Here is a 6,705-nt window from a genome sequence, read left to right as displayed (position 1 = left end):
ATATAGCGCAGAAAAAAAATAGGGACGACAATTAGCTCTTTAAAGGATACAATGGATACCAGCACATATAGAACTAGTAGAAAATGAGATGGCTGTGGCACTCGCCATGAGTGGAAAAACAAACTCACAATTAAACATTTCATCTATCCAGAAGAATTAATGAAACTAATAATAAATAAAATAAATGAGAAATGGACAAGCTGTCATCTCAAGAACTGTTCTCTTTACCACGAGACCTGCATAAGACACTGACCCCAAAACATCCCAATGGAAAGAAAACTACATGGAGAGCTCCCTTATTTGGAAACCACTGCGCAGTTCATCTCATATATTGGTCTAGTCATCTGAACGCTCCAACATAAAAATGAGAACGAGAAAGAAGAAGAAGAAGCTCTTAAACAATACTTAATAAGAGTTAACTTTAACACACACACAGCCGCAAAACTGCATACCACCCAAATTATTCACAACTCAATATGGGTATAGAGTTCTTTCTGAGATTTGTACAGATAAGTTTTCTTTTTCTTTTTTTTATAACATAAATCTAAAAAAACTACACTTAAAGCTTACAAAAAAATATTATTTAACAAAAAAAAAAAAAAAACAAATCTAGATTTAAATCATTTTTTTTTACTAGTTTAATTAATTACACACTTATGCTTAATAGGCATAATATGAAGTCATTAATGATGGAAATGTTTTTAAAAATTATAATAATTTATAGGCCTATAGCGCTGTTACATCCAATATTTAATGAAAGGAGATTTATGTTTATATTTTAAATAATGGGTCATGATATATTCAAATACTATTCATGTTTTTGAGAATGTACTTGTGCCCCTCTAGTCGTTCTGCATACTCTTATCGTTTAATGGAATGGGTTGCCTAAGTCAGCAAAGAAAACCTATGACTTAGCATATTTTAAGTCACAGATCAACATGCATGACTAGATTGACACATAAAATGTGTTGGATGTAACTATCTTTACTAGATTGACACATAAAATGTGTTGGATGTAACTATCTTTACTAGATTGACACATAAAATGTGTTGGATGTAACTATTGTTACTAGATTGAGACATAAAATGTGTTGGATGTAACTATCTTTACTAGATTGACACATAAAATGTGTTGGATGTAACTATCTTTACTAGATTGACACATAAAATGTGTTGGATGTAACTATCTTTACTAGATTGACACATAAAATGTGTTGGATGTAACTATTGTTACTAGATTGACACATAAAATGTGTTGGATGTAACTATCTTTACTAGATTGACACATAAAATGTGTTGGATGTAACTATCTTTACTAGATTGACACATAAAATGTGTTGGATGTAACTATCGTTACTAGATTGACACATAAAATGTGTTGGATGTATCTATCTTTTTTTTTTAAGAAATCATCTGAATTCTATAATACCAAAAATTTTCAAACTCATTAAGGCTGCTATTGTATTGTTTATAGTTTTCAGACTACATACATACAATGTACAAATAAAATACATTATGTAATCCTACACAAGCATACATCCAGTTTTCGATGTGTTAAGAAAATGTATACATTTTGAAGAGAATTAGGCTTACACCTATTACATGGAGGAAGGCGGGTTGAAATCATCACTTGCCTCAGATCTCATTGTCTGAAAAAAAAATTACTTAATGCCCCAGTGCAACCAATTTAAGCAAACTACAGTCACCGAATTTCCTAAGCGTAGCCAAAAGGGGTTTTGTGGTTATCCTATCCCTCCAAAACAAAAACTAAAGAAAATCTATTGTTACCCCCACACACACACCCACTGAAAAAAATCCTTGCTACACCCATGATAAGATATATGCAATTCATTTGTCACTATTTATAATTTATGGGCCAGTTTATATGGTAATGCCTGGGCCGATTTTGATACCCAGTCCGCCCCTGGTTAGGGTAGGCACTTCATGTAGCTCATTCATTGTGGGTTATTATATTTATATAGTCAATACATCTCTTGTAGTAGACTAGATCTAGAAATTAGACTCAAGGCCAAGGTCTAGAGAAAGTAGACTAAGACGACTAAGTCGCCGCAAAGTGAAGAATTGTAAAAAGGGGTCGCCGAGCTTAAAAGGTTGAGAACCGCTGGGCTAGATAGTAGATTTAGAATAGATTACGCAGAATCAGGTTTCTCTTATATTTTAAGAATATGCAGGAAAAAAGTTTAATTTCTTATTGCCGTACAAGATCTAATATTATCATAGGAAATACGCCATTTTTGTTTTTAAGGCTCAACACTAGATTATCTCCCTTAAATTAATTGCCAACTATTTTCTGTTTCTAATTTGTTTCTAACATCTATTCGATCTAATAGTGAAACATTTAGAATGCCAACAAGCTTTTGTACTTTAATCAATAACTTAAGACTAAATATAAATTATGCAATAAAAGTAATAACATAGATCTACAAAGACGAAAAAAAATAATAGAAAAAAAATATTCACATTAAATATATAACCTCTAACCTTGACATGTTGAAGTTAAAAAAAAGGAATATTCAAAGCAAAGAATAGGAAGTCATAATTGGATTGTGGCATCTTGTTTTACATGTTTTCGGTTGTTCCTTCAGAGTTGAAGATAGTTGACTTCCTAGTACAAATCTCCCGCACGACGACGGGGGATGGGAGCGGGCAGGGTTTGAACGCTCGACCGTCGATAAATCCGAGCAACAGTCCAGCGCGCAAACCGAACGACCAGGCAGTCACTAAGGAAAGATTCTGGAAATTTTACAATGGCATCGACGAACCTGAATTTGAGCTTCGGTGAGAGCTTGGATTTTTAATTTCGGGATTTTTTTTTCTTTAGAACTCTAATAGATACCTGACTTTAGTTGGGGAAAGTAAAGGCGGTTGGTCCTTGTGCTGGCCACATGACACCCTGCTCGTTAACCGTTGGCCAAAGAAACAAATGACCTTAACATCATCTGCCTCATAGATCGCTATGTCTGAAAGGGAAACTTTACTTAATTGATTAAATAATTGCTTGATTCTTTGTATTGATTCATGTTTTGTAATGTGCAAAAAATAATTGTGTAAAGTTTCAAATTGATCCGAGAATGGGAAGTGGGAGAAATAACGTGTTCAAAATTTGTACCAGACGGACAGACACAGTGAGTTGAAATAGACTTTGTAATAATGCAATGATCTAACTAAGGTGGGCACAAAGATTACATACACATATTAATAAGCCTTCAAATACTAGTCACATAAACCCACGCAGGCATAAGTTCAGCTGTCAACGCATTGTCAAGCTTTACGTATTATAAGGATGATTACGCATGGCTGCCCATCATTATCATATAGCATGCAATTTGAAAATAATTGTAATGCTATCGTCTGAGAATTCAGTTTCTGAACACGTGCAGGCTATTCATCTTGAAATTTAAAATTATGTCCATGGTAATAAAGCATATAATTTAAAATTTAATATTAATACATGCAGTAAAAAAAACATTGTATAGACCACTGAATCCCAAAAGGGGTCTTTTCAGACCACCCAGAGGTCTACGATGATTTCTAAGGGGTCTACGGGAAGGAAAAGATAAATTGGGGGTCTATGAGATGTAAACGTGAATCCAGGAGAATGTTTGTCATTTAAAAAGCTCGTGACTATAATTGTGATTTTACCTTACTGGAATTGTTGACAAGATTTTGTTTTGACACTGTTTGGGAGTTCTTGGATGCCAAAGATCCAATAATACAAAATAAAGAAAAACCGAATCCAGTGGAAATTGGACATTGTCTTGTTCCGTGACTTCAATGAGGTTAACTTGCACGTGATTTTAATTTAATTTTGTATGTTTGGTCTTCACCTCACTATCATTAGAAATCAGTTTTAAAAAAATGAAGTTAATGAATCTGCCAAATTTTAAGGGGTCTACCGAATACCGAAAAATATGTCAAGGGATCTACGAGACAAAGAAGTTTGGGACCCACTGGTCTAGACATTTTTGCATAAAATAGGCTGCCTTCTCAACTGTGAACTACTGGGAATATCCAGCCATGGAATTCTCCAAGGGTAGAAAATTAATGTCAGGGCAGGTAATAAACAGCAAGGAAAATCGAAATGATGAAATAAAAAAGGGCTTATCGTTCTTTAGGAAGAAAATGGCTTCGTAGTTGCAAATGAAAGTGTTCACAATAAATGGTTGAGTTATAGTTCTTAAACCATGACACAAGCCTACAACAACATCGAGAAGTCCGAACGACCAGGTTTCACAGCCCAAAAGCTGGCTGACAGTGTCGCACAATTTTATCACTGCATTAGTTATTATTAATTTTGTTTTTTATTTTTGCTTTTATAAGTCCCTCACCTTTTCCTCTTCTCGCTAGATTTACTCTATCACTTTGACAATTACGTTTGTCATGTTCCTTAGCTTATCTCCCCTTCTCTTAGTACGAATGTCAAACCACATTTGGTACTCACAAGTTTATCTTTATCTATCAACCTTGTTTACTAAATATTTTGAGGTCCCTATTACGTGGACTTCCTGCCCGTCGCAGAGTCACCACACTTTCTGTTTTATGCGAAATTCCTGCCTGCTACGGGATCCGAATCATTGATTTCTCCCTGCTACGACATCGGAATCCCCTTTAGCCCTCCTGGCTCAATACCACGACTTCTAGAACTCATGCTCCTGTTGAACCCACCCTTAACTCCATGGCTGATAGAAGGAATCTTGGCATCAGCTAACACCGAGTACTAAGTTTACCCGAAGTCTTTTCTCAGCACCCGCAGCCTGCCTAATCATCGTTGATTTTCCCCAACCCCCGCTGTGACACTCCCACTTCAAGGAGAACATAATAGCGGCCGGGCTTTTACTAATTTAACTACGATATTTCAGCTGGAGCTGTCACCTCCCAAAGTGATGCTAATGCTAGCAGACAAAAAAAGTCTACAACATTAAGGCAGAGGGATAAGCTTCTGAGGCATCGACCGAACCCAGGAACATAAGAGCTAGGTAATACTGTCACGTATCATTGATTTCATAGGGTTAAGATGTATTACTTTTGAGTTAGAATTTAGTGGTTTATCTGAACGTTTCATGTCTGTTACAGCTTACTTTTGTAATTACTGAATAATATATTTTGTGATTTCAAGTTTTTGTATTAAAGTTCTGTATTTGAATTAAAGGATCTTTACTATTTCAATCTACTAGATAATATTAGATCTAGAGATATAGAATCCCCAGCATGTCACAGTAATTCATCTTATCAGCTGACAACTTCAATTAAGGTATACAATTTTAGCACCTCTCAGCACCATCAAAGAATTAGCACTTCTTCAGCAACTATATCAAAGCAAATAAACCTGTGCTATATTCTGGCATCTTACCTGTGAGACGCCCCGCGGAAACGCTTCAAAGATCAGCTTAGGTGTCAACTTTCCTTGGCTAACATAGAAGAGAGCACCTGATTGCATGCGGCCTCAGAACGAGACAGCTGAAGGTCATTCACGAAGGCCACTGGATACACAATTGAGACCAAAAGAAAATTTGCTGCCGAGGACAAACGCAGACGGCGAAAAGAAAATCTAAATTGACCTTCTCCGGAAAATGCTTGCCCTGAATGTAACAAAATATGTAGGTCACAGCTGGGACTTCGCAGCCACGGGAAATACTGCATTCCTCACTAATCTTCGACTCGAAAACAAGCCTTATTATTATTACTACCTGTGACACATACAAACAATTGGACATTCACACATTTATACAGTCATCAGTCAATATGATGATGTATCTTTTTTTTTATAGATTAGTTACTTTAGGATATATAATTATACTCCTCCTCTTTGTAATCCCTCTCGCTTTTATATGTATTTACATTAAAGATTTTTATATTTTTTACTAAAGGGATTGTTTTCTCTATTATATGCTACCCGTGTGTTCTGTTTCTGACCTGTAACATACGCTGGTCTATGGTGGCGTTTGAAACCCCTAGACCTAACCGTAACGTCACCAAAACTAAATTGTTTCAATATTTCATTGTTTTTAATTAAACACACCTCCCAGATTCGCATGACAATGGGGGCTTTTCCCAGCAGCGCGTGACACCAGGCAGCTATCTATTCTGCGAAGATTGATTCATGTCTTGAATAATTGCGATAATGAAAATTAGAATGGGTATGGGAAACATAACGTGTTACCAGACAGAGTGAGTTGATATAAGCCTTGTAAAAAGTGACTGCCTGGTCGTGTGTTATTGGGGCGGACTGTTGGCACGATGATTCCTAGTTTGAACTCAGCCCCGACATTATCCTCGTGAGTTCGGAATCTTCGGCTGCACTATTCTAGCTGGAGCTTCTGCGAATGGTCTTAATTTTCTTCTCATCTGTTTTCGCGCCTGTTTTCACAGTGTGGCGCCTCGATTTCTGTTATTTGCTTCCGTCTCTCAGAGGGCAGGGACCATTATGAAGGCTCGGACTGTGGCCATGAATTCCCCCCCCCCTTTTGAGCTCGTTTTTCATCCGTTATCTGGCCGTATAGGAGACTTTTAGGGATGCGCAAATTGTCCATACAGTAGACACGTGGCCATTTATTCAGAATTGCGTGTAGGCTTTAAAGGACGACACTTCTATATCAGGTATTTTGTCTTGCCGTATAAAAAGAAAAAAGTAGCCGTTGCATTAGAAAAGCATCAGAACAAGATCTATATCATAATTTTGGATTT

This window comes from Biomphalaria glabrata, chromosome 9 (genome assembly GCF_947242115.1).
Source record: "Biomphalaria glabrata chromosome 9, xgBioGlab47.1, whole genome shotgun sequence".
Taxonomy (NCBI): Eukaryota; Metazoa; Mollusca; class Gastropoda; family Planorbidae; genus Biomphalaria; species Biomphalaria glabrata.
Note: the sequence above shows the minus strand (reverse complement) of the source record.